This window comes from Chelonia mydas, chromosome 8 (assembly GCF_015237465.2).
Source record: "Chelonia mydas isolate rCheMyd1 chromosome 8, rCheMyd1.pri.v2, whole genome shotgun sequence".
NCBI classification, from domain to species: Eukaryota; Metazoa; Chordata; order Testudines; family Cheloniidae; genus Chelonia; species Chelonia mydas.
The window spans coordinates 78,776,167-78,792,590 of record NC_057854.1 but is presented as its reverse complement, the minus strand read 5'-3'; the positions used below and the strand labels follow the sequence as shown (position 1 = coordinate 78,792,590).

Here is a 16,424-nt window from a genome sequence, read left to right as displayed (position 1 = left end):
CAGACCATCTCCATAGGAGCTTATATTGTATATTAGACAAAAACGGTTGAAGGACATACCCTGTGAGAAATCAGTTTTAGTTAGGTTTTTGTTTATTTTATTAATAATTATGAATAGGGCCAGTGGGATGTTGGGCTATTGTCTTAGAGTTTTACAGCAGAAATATGTTTTGAGGAGGATGGAAATGGTTATTGGAAGTGGAAAAAGCTGTTTGCAATTATGGATATTGCTTTGTGTTCCTCAAGAAACTGGGGATGAAACTGCCAAAAATTTACAATCCAAAGTGGAACTGTTGAAAAGCAGCAACTGGTGAACCTCAAAAGACACTTATTTGGACATCTGAGACCCCTAGGATGACAAAATTGGGCTGGAAATCTCATGGGAGCAGACTCTCGTGAGATTCCTGTTACTTTCTTGCTTCCAGTCAGACTTGGAATGGAAATGCATTCTTGTTGCTTTTCATTTTCTGGCAAATCCTTGATTACAATAAGATAAAACAGATATTTTACAAATAGTGAAGTCATGCAAATAAATTTTCTCCTCAAGGAATTCTAATATGTGGGTACTTGAACAAAAAAGTGAAAACATGCACCAAAGTACATTTAAAAAAAGTTTCCAAACATTTTCAGCCCTCAAATTACACAGATCTGATTTGGAATAAAAACTTCTGTTGATTCATGTTTACTCTAAACTATTTTGCTCATTCCTAAATGACACTGTTTTCAAACTCTATGCATCTAGTTTCCTCTCCTCATTAATCATTGCACCCATAAATCACAATAGCCATGATTCTGTGGAGTTATATATTTCAAAATTGAAATATGAACACAGATGACTGTAGTCAATACAATGAGCTAAAGCTATATTATATATGCTGATGTGCCCCAAAGATTAAACAGTAACCACAAAGCAATTGTCATTCCCACTACATTTGAAGTGTAAGTGAAAAATGTTTTCAACATCTTTCTTAAGGACTGCTCCCCTGTAATTTTACTATCAGCATAGATGAACATAATTCACATAAAAACCACCCAAGACTGATTGTAAATCAAATGTTTTCCCAGAGAACTATGATGAATACACATTCAAATAAAATAAAATAAAAAAAAAAAAAGGTAGAGCAATATAGTTCCTGGAATTTAACACCCTGTGGTCAGAAGGTCACATATGCTAAGTTGCTTATTTATATCCTTATTAAAGTTCTGATCTGTGGGAAGCAGAATTGAAGCAGTGTGACTTGCTTTACAAATAAAGAACGTATTGTTGTTAGACCATACATGTTGGGTTTCTGAATACTTAAAGTTAACAATGTCTGAGCAACAGGTGAGTATAACAATCAGGAAAAAAGAAAAGATCCTCACCATTAGAAATGCATTCTTGATATCCTTTTCCTGGTAAATACTTGATTAAAAAATAAGTGTTACAAATGAATGAAATATACAAATGAATATTCTTCATCAAAAATTCTAACATAATTCTATATCAAGAAATAGAATATATGTACTGGTTGACTAGGTGTTTGGCATGCAGGAAATACAGGATGAGGATTATCTGTACATTGAACACTTCATATCAAGATAGCTGGTTATTCTGAATTTACAGCTGAAACAAGATTTTTCAAGAGAAGTTTCAGCATCAGGATCTCATCCTTCAAAGGTTTACTCACTTTAGTAGCCCTTACACAAGTGCCATGGTATCAAAGGGCTACCAATGTACACGTATGGGCAGTTAAGTGACATGATGGCGGCTCAGCAATACATACATCTCTAGGTGTATGTGTGTTTCTTGATATATGTTCTTTTAGAAAAAATTGAGTAAGCATTCCTAATGAGACAGAGTTTAACAAGGGACAATAGGAGGCATAATTAGGTTGGTTACTGACAACTCACTGCATTTAAATATACATTACAGGATCTCAGTATGAGGACTGGAAGATTAGAAAAAGAATACAGCGCCCCAAATATAGGAGTTTAGTCTTAGTGCAAAGATACAAGAGCACTATTATATCCACCCTGGGCATCTGAATATCTCCAGGACCTGTGGTAACTAAAATTCCTTACATTGCAGTTTTCCCCACCATGGTATGGAAAGTTAATAGGTGCTGTAGGAGTGCATTCTCCTTTCCCAATCTTACATGCTAAAGTTTGAGAGTGTGCGTGGCATGAATTTGCAGGACAGTATTACTTTGATTATAGCTTATTTCTGGCATAAATATATTCCCTTTGTGCATATTCTTTTTAGCTTCAGTACATAAAAAAAAAAGCAGTTTCTGGTTGGTTTGTTTTTCTTTAGGAGAAGCATCTGTGAAGTCATAATTATGTTCATTTCCCACTGGCAAGGCTTGCATTTTGTGTATTTGGAATTCCTGGAGGGGTGACTGTTCCACCTAGGATTTTACAGTTTCCAGCCCCTAAAACATACATTGTTATAAGAAGTTGTTGGGCTTTTGGTTTTATATTCTTTTTGATTATATTGAATACAGTTGATCAATCATTTAATATTCTAATCTGATTTAAGTGAGCATAAATTGAAAGAAAAAGCATAGTATTTACTAGTTTAACTATTTTTGTATAGATACATATTTAAAAACAATCAGTAGCATCTATGTTCTTCCCTCAGATACTGGGGGTACTATAACTCAGGTGGTATCTGCCCCATCATGTGGCTTTGAGGAAAAACTATAGAGAGGAACCATCCAGAGAACTCCAGCCTCGTAGGTAGCAGCAGCTATAGAAGCTGCCAAAGAAGGGACTCCTGCACTGGGGAAGGGAAGGGAGTAAAATGGGGCCCGCATGGTACCAACCCTCCCTCCCAGCACTAGACTTGTACAAGGAAATTCCTCCTCTCACTTCAGGGGCATGAGGACCCACATGGTATCTCCTTCCCTCAGAAGGAGGCCGTGGGGAGAAAACTGCAAGGAGGAACAAGCCAGAGATTCCAGCCAGTAGGAGCTGGAGCTTTTCTTTCCAGTTAGCCCATCAACACTTAACTAAACCCACCCCAAATACTTGCTAACCTATCTTATGGCATCAACATGGCATTTATTGCCATCACATTGTACTCTCCTTGAGTACTACACAGAGGACCCCACTCACTACCAGTCTTGTCTAGTTATGTTGTAAGCTCTTCAGGGTAGGGACTGTCTACTACTCTATCTAAAGAGGTACTGCATTAACAAACATGATAATAATGCTCTCTCTCCTTTGACCTGAGCATTTAGCCAAAATTCTCTGTTCTAGCCCTTGGGCTGGAAATAATAGGAGACTCAACGCATATATATTTATATTTGGGTTCCCAGTCACTGGATCTATACAAATATCATCCAGTTGGCTCTCCCCTAGACCATCACCAATCCTACCCTCCATATTTGCATATAGAACATCTGGTACCATGCCTTCCTCTCAGTCAGGGTTACCAGAGTGATTTTGTGGCAAAGACGGCTTGCCTGGGCCTTCAGGCAAACTTCATCCATAATGGTTTCTGATACTCTAAATTTAGAAAATCAGAAACATGAAGCAATAGTTCACAGTAGGAGTCCATGGATTTTGCAACGAGAAATTGTCAGTCATCTTGTTTATAAATAAGGAAACTTCTTTTGGACCATGTGTGGCAGTTAGCCAAAAACATTATTAATGAACATTCTTTAGCTTCATGGGGCCGTTCAGAAAGGTTAAAAGAGGCCTACATTATTTATGTTTTATGAGAAGATGTATTTAATGTTTGTAATCCATTTGGATAGAAACATTGATTTTAATGAGTTGATAGATATATGTGTCTTTTAACGTGTATTACAATAACGATCGCCTAGAGCCTATGAAAAATTTAACAGTATTTACTTGTTGGTTAGTCTTATTCTTCAGTACAACAACTTCTACTTAACCAAAGTTTTCAAAAGGGCACTAAACGCTCCAGAAAATGAAACCATTTTCATTACATGTGTTAACTGTTCACCAGCGAGAGAAAGTGGCTATTTGCTCATTCATTGGGAATGACATGGGTATTGTGGTTAATGGTATTCTCTGATAGCTTAGAGAAGAGAATCCCTTCTCTAGCCTTTTGTAGTCTAAGGAGCAGCATTGTGCAGTAGAGTATTTCTGGAGAGTTCTATTACAAATAGGATTGTCTGTACTAATGAGGTGATGTGATGCGACGCAAGTATGAGACTGATGATGCTAATACCTGGGTTAAGCTTCTGAGCCTGTCCACTGTGAAGTTGAATCATATGTTTTCCAGAAACATAAGAATCCTCAATCTGAGCTGGCAGTTCATGCGGTTAAGAATATTTTTCTGTTGTGATGGCTGCCATCTTGGGTGACACAGCAAGATGGTCTCTTGAATCAGAGACCTCCAGAGCTAACATAGCAGCCTCTACAGCTTGATCTAAAGCCAGCCTCTGCTGCTGGGGATTGTAAAAGACTCACATCCTCTGCAGATCAGGCACAGAGTGGAACACATAATGCATACCTACCCTGGCCAGTGGGCTACACTGTCTCTCCAAACAACCTGCCCCCTGGGTGCTTACTAATCACCACAGTAGATATAGGGGAAAGAGAAACAATTGAAGTCAACATATCATCATTACAAGGGAAGCCAAGAACCCACTATTTAGACTGGAGGAATTCTGATGAGTTAAAAGGTCAACAGATAGCCTTTGGGACAGATATTTGGACTATGCGGATATGAAAGAAATAATAAAAATGAGGATAAAAAACCCTTATCTTTAAAATAAGAAAGTAACACAAGTTGATTTGAAATTCTTCACTGTTTAGACACATTCTACATACAGCCCTACCATGGAACAAACCGTAATACGTAAAACAAAACAAAAATTACAAACAGGAAAAAAAATAGCACAATGGATAACTACCAGAGCTGCATTTTTGTTTGAATGGTTTTTAAATGGAAAAAAAAGAAACCTAAATCCTACAAAATTAATGGTGAAGGGATTTACTATAAGACAAAGATACAATATCAAAACTGAAACCTAGACAGAGAACTTGGTCAGAGGATGTATAATCCCTGCTGTCATAACGCAAGAAACTAATGGTGACAAGCAATCTTCACTTGAAAAGAAGTGCACTGAAATATGCTGTAAATACATGTCAAGCAGGGTATAAACAAGTCACAATTCTAAAAGGCGGACTAGAGCTGTGCAAAACAGTCCAAACTGTTTGAGCTAGAAGTGACCCTTTCCAATTGTGCTTGTAGACCGGATAGCTCCAGTTGCTAGGATAACATATCTGGAATAAAGAGTTTTTGAAATTACAATAATCTCTTCACAATTATCAAACACCCACAGAATCCACTTTGACACCTATACAGACTTATCTACGGGAAACAGGATTTACTTAAAAACCAAAATGGTAGCATCCATAGACAGGAAAAATACAATAGTATATTAACACCATATCATAGTATGCTAGAGCATATTAGGGGTACATAATTAAATATGCAAAAGTAAGGAAATGTCAAAGTTGTTCTGTTATAAGATGAATCTTGGACGTGCATCCAAAATTTACTTTCTGGAAACATTCGTGTGAACATAATTTCCCTAAAAGCAAATCAAATGCGACTGAATCAAAATATGATTCAGAACTGCTCAGTGAATACTGTTTCTTGGTGTTCACCCACCTCTCATTAGGACAATCTTGAATGACACAATCATTTACTGTTTCTCAAATACTACAATATCAAACCATTATTTCTCCAACATATGTTGTGTTTTGTAATACTTTTTCACTCCCACATGCTTGCACTATTTCATTATCATATCTTCATTGTCATAAAATATCTTTGTGGACTAAAAGCCAACTCCTAAGAGCTGCTGTGCATTTGTTGTACATCTGCAGCTCCCAGGTGCTCAGTACTTCTCAGGATTTAGTCCAACCAGCTTTTTATATGTTAAGTTTTCTTCTCTCTAAGCTTTGCATTTTATCTCAGCTCATATGTATTATCCATTTAATCGGATTTCTCTTTTACAGATACACCTCTGAACAATAATATAGTGTTGCAGTCTATCACAAGCTGTTTTATGAAGAGATTCATGCACAGAGTCATTATACATATGAGTCAAATCCACCTAACCCTTCTCAGGCAAGCTGTTAACAGTACTCAGCAGGATTTATTTGGCCCTGTATTTTCTGAATAGCTCTCTTATGCAGAGGTGTAGCTGTTTTCAAGTGACCTATTCCTAAAATTAATTAATTTAAAATATTACTTTGAATAATGTATGTGATTTTTCTTCAAAATATTGTTACACTGTTTCTTTAACAATTAATACTTTATGTACAGAATTTAAGCAGTCACATTGTAAAGTCATCAATGTATTCCTACTTAGACTAATACAAGTGAATACTTTGACACAAAAATTGACAAAAATGCAAATGTGTTTCCAGGGGCAAAATATTTAATTGTACTAAGAATGATACTAACTACATATTTACAATAAGATGTAGCTTAACGAAGCACACTGATAGCACTGTAGTCACAGAAAGAATTAATGTTGTAATCAGTGGTCAATTGACATAGTAGGTGGTGCTCTTACTATACCAGCACAGGATGAGGAGAGATATGCTCCCCACCCCTTTCTTTTAGCCCCCTGGTTGAAGTGGGATTCCAACCCATGTAAACCATGATGTTGTAATACATGCTGGCACACTTTACATCATTGTTGTTTTATCTTTAGTATGCTGCCCAAACATGATTGTGACACTATGGGTTCAAAGCAGAACAGTAAGGGGTTCGTAAAAAGAAAAGGAGGACTTGTGGCACCTTAGAGACTAACCAGTTTATCTGAGCATGAGCTTTCGTGAGCTACAGCTCACTTCTATGAGTGAATATGCTATGCATCCGATGAAGTGAGCTGTAGCTCACGAAAGCTCATGCTCAAATAAACTGGTTAGTCTCTAAGGTGCCACAAGTACTCCTTTTCTTTTTACGAATACAGACTAACACGGCTGTTACTCTGAAACCAGTAAGGGGTTGTGTCACCACCTGGCCCGTAACCCGGAGTGCCTCTGTGCTGTGCAGTTTTGGCTCAGAGCCCTGATACCAGCAGCATGTTCACAGCACAGTAGCCTCACTCTGGCTTCCACCCACCTGGCTATCCCCTGCAGAGTGATACCAACAGCCTTTCAAGCCTCAAGTTTCCCCCAAAACCGACACACCCTGGCAGGTGGGATCGAACCTGGGACCTCTACAGCTAAATGCATGAGCCTCTACTTCATGAGCTAAAAGCCCTATAAAAGCCAAAACATCTCCCTTGTAGCGTTCAGTCCTTCTCACAGGGATACTCACAAGTCTGCTACTCCTTTATAGAAACAGTACACAGCACCAGCCTGTCAGTTTCAAACTCTGCATTGAGATGGTTGTGTAAACAGACAGATATTTAAGTGAAACCAAGGAGAAGGAATTGGAATAGAAACGTTTAGAAATAAGCAAAAGTAAAAATATATTAACCTAACCTAACAAACTGCAGTCCTTTGTTCAAAGTAATTTTCTCACCACAGTCAATCTTCCAGCCTGGCTGGAGAGTCCTTAGCCAGGATTCAAAACAGAGCCTAAAATGCTGGGTTTCTTTGTCTCATTAGGTGAAGGATGTTAAAATGGCTTATTTGCTAGCTCTCTGCTTCTGTCTTCTAAAGTTCAATGACCCTGCTTCTGGAGGTAGGAAGGTTTCCTGGAGCTGCAGCTGCAGCTCCCACCCCCCACTGAGAGCGTTAATGGCCATCCCCCACACTGGTTTGCCTGATGGTTTGGTCTGCCTTGCACATAATGTAATTTTATTGTCTCTCCTTACTCAATTTGACTGTATCTCCAATGTAATCAGGTGGAACCACACTCCTTTGTCTAGGACAGGGTGACTGAAGCCCTGCCTGCCGAACACCTTTTAAGAACATATTTCCAGCACATATTTATCATAGATCACCTTTACTCACACCATACAATATTAATGACCTGTGTGTTGCCAGTATGCATAGGATCTCTTACAGGAGACCTTTTAGATTCAGATTACGACAGAGAGTTGGAGTCAGGCCAACTGAGACTCACCACTCTGTACTGGGGAGCCCCTTTCCTTCTGGCATTGGGGTGCTCTTCAGTCACAATGGTGTAATGTGTACTTTTAGCAATGAGGTATTTGGCCTTCTGGTATGCCCAGAGTTGTAGACATTAGTACAAGATGTTTGGTACAAGCCTTTATACCCAAGGTTGCAGAAAGACTAAGTATGAGATATGTACTAGTTCTCAAATAATAAAGACAGACTCGTAATATGAACATATATGGACATGCAAAGTTTGTGTGTAACTTTAAGGTTAGCATTCCCTGACACACGTAGAAACAAAGTAGGAGACAGCCCAGTTCTAAAGAATGTACATTTAAAATAAAAAGACACAAATGGTGGGAGGGGAAACAAATGCACAAAGAGGTGAAGTGATTTACCTAAGGTTAAACAGCAGGTAACAATCTGAGCAAGGAACAGTGCCCCAAGTGGGTATGAATTGTCAGAGGAAAAGGAAAGGGAGCAGATTCTCAGCAGGAGTAAATTGTCATAGCTCCAAAGTCTAACTCCTAGTGTTACGCTCTATCCACTAGACCACACTGCCTCTTGTAACTTACCCACACATGCATCCCCACCATCACAGTCTGGGCATAGCTGGTGGTTCTGCTAAAAGAGGAAGAGGCAGTGTGCATCTTACAAGGTTGGTCGGACCCTTGACTCAGTTTTGGCGCATTTTATATAGCATTCTACATAAGAATATTAGCTTCTGTACTCCCTAGACTTGCCACTGTGTCCAGAAAGCAAAGAGGTATGTGTTTTTCAAGAAGGTTTGTATATGGGAGTCTGAAAAACCCTTTGGGCCCTTTACTTTCATAGAAATCAGGAAACACATTATATTGACCTCTAAAATCTGTGTCTAGTAATACAAGCCTCAGGGTATGGTACACAATGCACATTCTTCACCATTTAGCACATTTTTACACTGCATGCTTTCACAGCATTCTCAAAGTTTATACCAGGAATTCAGGGTGTTTTCCCTAAAAGCTCCGTGTGCTGCCCAAGCCCGCAAGCACTGCCCCCGCAGCAGTCAATGGGAGCTGCAGGGATAGTGCTAGTGGCAAGGGCAGCATGTGGAGCCAACGTCCCCCCTTCCCTGCCCCAGCTAGGGGCCGCAGAGATGTGCCAGCAGTCGGCTGCTTCCAGGAGCAGCGTGGGGCCACAGCATGCAGGCAGCCTTTCTGAGCCCTGCTGTGCCGGGGGCCTCCTTAGCCCGAGGCTGCAGCCCCTAAAGCCCCTGCATTAATCTGGCCCTGAATCAACACGTGCCCCAGACAACATCCACACACTTTCTGGGTGGCACTAACCCTTTGCTCTGGAATGAGGCATTGGTAAATCTGGGTCATAATTTTTAATCTGGCAGTACCTTTTTAATGATTATTCTAATATGGACTGTCTATAACAATGGAAATACTACTGTAGGGAACAATGTTGCACAGGCATGGGGATGGACTAATTGATCTAAAATATTGAGCTCGTTCCTTCAAGATGTTTAGTGCCCTCAACTTACACTGTCCATACTGGGATTAGAAGGTGCTCACCACCACGAAGAATCAAATCCATAAACAGCAACTTCTATGACAACTGCTTATCAGTGTATGTAACACCGACAGACCCTGGTCATTGGCAGGCGGGATCAAACCTGGGACTCTAGAGCTAAATGCATGAGCCTTTACTTCATGAGCTAAGTCATATGGCTGTTAGCTAAGGCTGTTGAGCAGACTCATTAATTTCTCTCTTGCCCAAAGCGGTCTTGGTGCCACTAGATGGGACAGAACACCACACCCAGGAGATGTATGGGTTACATTTACTTGCTATACAAAGTCCTTTCCTCCCCATTCTCAAAACGAAATACAGTGGACTATGCCCTCAGCGTGGCCAAAGAGTGGTTGGAACAAGTGTGGAGTCAGGATTCCTTATGGGTTCCCTTTGATCCTAGGAGCAAAGAGTCATTCCTTTAACAGAGGCTAAGGAATCTTGAAAGCTGCTCTAACCTATGCCAGCTGGGGGAAATGGCCTTTGAGCAAATTAAAAACGAGTTTAGGCTAGGTATTTACTACGAGCTAGGCTCTGATTCCTCTACTCACGTACACAAACTCAAGCTAGAACTATTGTAAACAGAACCGTAGCCACAGCACCACCGATAGTGGCAGCAGAGACATCGCTGAGCTATGCCAAATACAAACCCATCTGAAACTGGTGGGTACTACCGAAGCACAGCTCAGATATGCCTCCCGTTGCTGCTACCCTTGCTATTGCAGCTATGCTGCTATTTGTACTTGGACTAGCTCTTACCAAAGTAGCACAAGTATGTGTACACCATCAGGGAATCATACCCTTAGCTCGTAGTGTAGGCATAGCCTATATGTACACAATAGACCATAGTGAAAATGGAGTGATTTTCGCTACTTTGAATGACATATGATAAATTTCTTTCACAGCTTTGTTTAGGCCCCAAAACACACTTGAGAGTTGGGATATCATCCTTTTAGTAAAGAGGATCTTTTCACAAGGCTGTTGCAAGAGATTTAAACAAAACCATATTCTCAAATTGGTAACATCTTCCAGAATCCAATGAGAGTAAGGAGGTCAGGGCAAGGAGGACTGCATTGCACACTGTATCATGCAGACATTGAATATGGAATCCACCTGGGATTCACAATGCATCCTTAAAAAGGTACTGATAAGAAGAGATGAAGGGGAGGGATAGTTGTCATACAACTGAAGTGGGAGACTGAGCTAGGCTGGATGTGTAAGAATGGGTCATGGGACTCTAGTGGATGGTTGGGTGGTGGATACATTATTAAAAAAAAAAGAGAGAGAGAGTGTCAAAGGTTCTATTGAAGTTACAGTAAATATTTGAATGTTGGGAATTTTATTTGGACCAAACGGTCTGTATGTACAATGTCTCTTACAAAGAGATGCTAAAAACATCACATCTAAACAAGAATAAACCCTGAAGAGATAAGTGAAGGACCAAAAAAAAAAAAAAAAACCACTAAACAAGAAGTGTGACTATTTGACAGCAGCTGGATAACTCCAAAATAGCCAATGAAGTACTAATGATGTGCACCAAAAAGCAGGAAATTACTGTTAAGAAAGGATATTCCAAGGCACAAATGTTTCTGATCATCCTTCAAGTGTACAGGTGCTGACCCCACTACTAAAACAAACAGCTTAAAAATAATAAAGATATGAATGCTCAAATAATTTAAAGTGCTTCCACTTAGAAAGTGAAATAAAAAGTAAACATTCACTGAGAAGACACTTGATATATTGATTTGCAGATCACAGAAACATTCTTAGTAAGCTACACTCGGGGTGCAGTTCACAAAGCACAGATTATGGAGACTGGGACACTAGATTTAAGCTAAATGTTTACTGTGATTCAAACCTATTCATTATTCAGTCAACATTTTAGTGCAGACAAATATTCTCTCACTTAAATCCTTGTGGGCTTCCATAATCCTATCTAGATTTATTTTCTCTACATTTCTAAGCAATCAAAAGTTATAGGTTGGATTTGTCTCAAGTGAAGGACACACATGGTATTACTGCTTCTCCCCACTCCCCTTATTTCAAAAGAAATGTTCCAACCAAAGCAAAGATTTAAAAACAAACAAACGGGGTTAGTTTGTTCAGGAGTCATCAGCTTTATTATTTTATTTCTCTCTCATATAGCTAAGCAGATACTTGTTTGCATTGTGATTCATCTGCTTTGCTGTTCAACAAGAGCATCTGGAAATCCAACTGTTACAGCACTTCTCTGATATTTAGCTAGTATGAACCTTCAGGGCCACAGCAGTGAACTGGCAGACAAGAGTTCTTAACTCATCTTACCTTCAGATAAGAGGGGTTATGCAAAGACAATAAATTTCACCTGAGTTATGCACTGAGCAGGAGTATAAGCATAAGAGACTGACAAAGGATGAAGAAATATGAGTCAGAGCCACTGATAAATCTAACAATCAAGGAAAACATTGGCCAGAAGCAGTTAAAAAACATGGCAATACAGATGGAGTAACTCTGAATTTACACTACTATGAAGAACAGAATCAGGACCTTAGAGTTTGTGTTTAATTGCTGAAAAGTTAATAATGTTCAGATGTTTTTCCAAATTACCTGAAGTTCTTCAATGGGAAGGATTGGTCTGGAAATCTTGCAAAACACAGGCTTCCTTGCGAAATTTCCATTATTTCCACCTCTGGTTGCAGCTGGAAATACCATGAGAACTGTTTCTCTCACAGTATTTTGGTATTTCTGCTTCCAGAGTTCAAGCTGGACTTGGAAGACCAAAGGAATTTAACAGAATGGGGAAAATGTCATCTAAATATTTCAGAATGTTTATAAAAAAAAAGTTTTAGCTTGCTCTGCTCATTTTAAAAACGAACAAGAATCCTGATTCAGGGTGCCAAAAATATAAGTTTGTCCTATCCAAGTGACAGAAAAACACCTGGCAAAGCATTTAAGGAATTTCTCTCTCTCTAAATATTTGAGTGGAATTTACATTAGTACGAGAAAAAATAAATAGTGCCTTTAAACCACAGCTGGTCAGGGGCTATGTAGATGTAAACTACCCCAATAGAAGCTATTGCAAGCCCAGAAAGGCAAAATGCCTCTTGAAGTTTAAAGGGTTAAAAGGTTAGAAAACATACCTTACACTGGTTGACTCAAGGAGCTCAATCTATTTAGCTTAACAAAGAGAATGTTAAGAGGTGTCCTGATTATAGTCTATAAGTACCAACATGGGGAACACATTTAATAAGTCTCCTAATCTAGCAGAGAATGGCATAACACGATCCAACGGCTGGAAGTTGAAGCTAAATAAACTCAAACTGGCCATAAAGCATACATTTTTAACAGTAACAGTTATTAACCATTGGAACAACTTACCAAGGGCCATGATAGATTTTCCATCACTGACCATTGTTAAATCAAGGTTAAATGTTTTTCTAAAAGATATGCTCTGAAATTATTGTGGGGGAAATTCTAGATGATCACAACAGTCCCGTCTGGCCTTAGAATCCATAAAAGCTTAGCTACTACATCACCCTTTGGCAGCACGCAACTCTGCTGAGTCGATAAGCACTGACTCTGTGGGTGCTCCAACTGGTGCTTAGCACACAACGGCAGCCAAGCTCCCCCATCCAGCTCTTCCCAGCCGCTGTGATCAGCTGGTCCACGGCATGCAGGAGGCGCTGGGGGGGAGCAGGAGGAGCAGGGACAGGGCCTGCAGGCAGAAAGAGACAGGGCGGGGATTGGGGAAAGCGGTGTGATGAGGGCAGGGCCTGAGCAGGGGTTGAACACCCCCAGAGACAACTGAAAGCCGGCCCCTATGGCTGAGTAAAAGGTGTGAGAGATCAGGTCAAAATTCAACCCCATTCTCCACCCTTTTCGGGGAGTCTAGCATCACTGGTGGCTATGGGAATTCAAGTGATGAAGAATCCACTATGTTGTTAGGTAATTGAAATTACCCAGGCATATCAAGGGGAAAACACATGTTTTCTTTTTGATACATCTTCACTTGGAAAAAAAAAAAGTGTGTTTTTAACTTCTTGAGTTAGTTAACTTGAATTAACACACACAAGGAGCGACAGGATACTCTACTTACCGCTGGACGGCGCTGCCTCCCAGCAATTCTGGGGATTAGCTCTGCTAGGCCAAAGCCTTTTCCTGCGGTTGCACTCCATCTCTTTCTCCCGCTGCAGCCCCTTTTTCTGTAGCCTCCTCTTCGTGACTCACCCTCCAGCCAGGTCACTACTTGATTTCACCTTCTGGGGCTAGGTCTTTCAAAATTTCTCTTCATGAGTCATGTCACGCAGTTCTCACACCCACTGCCCTGAACACATCCAGCAGTGACTCCAGCAGTCTTCATACTAACTGCTCTTAATACCACCAGTCTGCAGGCCAGGCCCACTCTCTGCTCTAGGTTCCAATCCAGTGTACTACAGTGAACAGTTAAGATCTGCATATACCCCAACTTTACTGTTCTCACCCTGGACTCCTTCCTACCATACTACTTCTCCCTTACCTCCAGGAGACAGACTACGGGCTTCCTCCCTGCTACCCTTCACACTGGTGCCAGCCTCCTGCCTTTGTAGAAGTCCCACTGTTCCCTCACAGGTGAGCTTCCTTCTAATTAGCTTCCTCTAGCATAAGACTCCCCCGTTTGCAGGCTAATTGGGCCCACCTGGACTAGTTTGGGGAGCATACCATATGAGGTAAAAATCCTAGTGAAAACAAGGCAGGTTGTAGTTTTCCCATGAGTTAGCAGGTTGAGTTAAAAATGATGGGGGAGCTTAGGTTTACCTTGACCTACTAACTTGTGTGAAAACTACAAACTGCACTGCCTTCACTAAGTTTTTACCTCATGTTAGTTAATTCAAGCTAGCTCAAGTTAAGAACACATTTTTTTCCTTGGGAAGACAAGTCCTTTAAGTTTCAGGTGGCACTTATTTTTTTGTGTGTGTGTGCGCGTGTGTGTGTGGGGGGGGTTGTCTAGGACAAAAATACACATGGAAAAGGCATGGAACTTGCAGACAGATGTGAGGGGAAATGAGTGGTGGCCAAGCTATTCAGTGCAAGGAAATGTATGATTGTGTCAACATATGGCAACGTGTGAAGAATATATGTTTATGTGTATTGAAGTATATATGTGCTTTGCCGTTCATGGTATGGCTATCATAATAATTGTCTAATCCAAAGTGAAATTCTTGCTTGCTGCAAAGTTTTGTTAAATTAAAAATTCAGATTCATGTATAAAGATGATCCTTATTCTAGTTACCATTTTGTCTGCTAAAAGGAGGCTTTGTAGAACAGAGCATTGTTGTTTTCAGAATTCTGTCCTGTAAGATCAAAATTCAGGTACTGCAACATTGCATCAATGATTCAACAACATTTCAACACAACATGATGCAGCAAATGCAGGGGAAAGGAGTATTCCATAATCAAGGTAAGATCAGTATATTCCAGTGTCATACCTATGACTTGTCAAAATTGGAATTGTTAAGTGAGATTAGGTAAGTGGCAGAGGTAGCTTCAAAACTTCCATTAACTTGTCTTTGGATAAACATCAAATTCTTGAATATTATTGCTTATCTGACCCAAAACTGGACTTTCTCATTAACCCATGCTGCTTCATCCCTCTGCTCCCCATCCCAAAGAGAATGTATTTTAAATGTTTTATAGCTTCCCTATGGCAGTCTGATGAGTCCGCATCCCATTCAAATTGCAGAGTTGGGAGCACAGATATATTGCTGCCTGGGATTTGAGTTCCTTTATGATATTAGGCAAGGAAGATTTGGGGACTGCTCTTGAGGGTTGGTTTTGTTTCATTAATTTGTTTTTTCCTTTGTTATTTTTTGAAACCCTAACAGACTGACTACTTGCCAGAGTTACATGGTTCTGGGCACTTGGTTTGCCTTATTACTCCTGGGGGGGAACTTTCTTCCCTTATTGCTTCACTAACATTGAAATATTCATTTCTCTTTTAAGACGAAAAATACAACTGAAACCATGCAGAAACTATGCCTTGTACATTAACAAAAACATCATCATTCAGGTAAGTGCTAGAATAAAAAAATTGGAGTAATTCCGTGTCTAAGTTATTTTCTTTCTTTCTTTTTTTCTTTTTCTATTTCAGGCTTAACTTGAGCTATTTAAGATTTTGTACTACATTAAAAAAAAACCTCCCTCTGATCTAAACTTTGAGATCATTTTACAAATAGATTCTGTATTAGTACAGCAAAAAATTTTTATACTGCATTGTTAGTTTAAAAAAAGACCAGAGGCTCAGATGGTGTAAACTGGTGCAGCTCTACTGACCAATGTAGCTATTCCAATTTGCACCAGCTGAGAATCTGGCCCCCAAATATATTTATAAAATTATTTAGGACTAAGTTTTAAATTCCACTAAATGGTATAATTTCAAAAGGAAACAAAAAGATAGCCCATGTGAATAATTCTAAAGACATGTGGTAAAATATAATTGAAAGTAACTGCAACTGTATTTCTTGTAGTGCATCTGTCTCAGATGTGAAAATTTACATTGCAGATGGACATTTTATTAAAAATTAAATTAGGATAAATAATTCACAAGTAACAAATTTAATTGTGTTTTCTCAGTTTGGGAAGATTTTTGAGGAGATGAATGATATGATTAATTTCTTCTTCTCATTCCCACAACGGATTGAAAAACCTACTCTGTTCTGAAACACACACTGTTGTTTTCCTTTCACATCCCCGTCCATATGGTAGTAAGAGCTTGGATCCAACAACACTTTCTCACTAGTGAGGGTAAATGCTTAATCATTACTTCAAACATATGGTAACAAATTCTATTATGCTTCTATTTATAAATACTTTTAT

At 39.5% G+C, this 16,424-nt stretch overlaps 1 long non-coding RNA gene across 1 annotated transcript in view; it reads right to left on the bottom strand.

Annotated features, from left to right (window-relative positions):
- The window catches only part of LOC122461491, an 85,121-nt gene extending 70,969 nt beyond the window's left edge, over positions 1-14,152 (bottom strand). Inside the window, exon 1 of the long non-coding RNA XR_006283423.1 lies at positions 13,669-14,152. This is a non-coding gene — a long non-coding RNA (uncharacterized LOC122461491). The remainder of the gene's footprint in view (positions 1-13,668) is intronic.
- Positions 14,153-16,424: the final 2,272 nt, after the last annotated feature.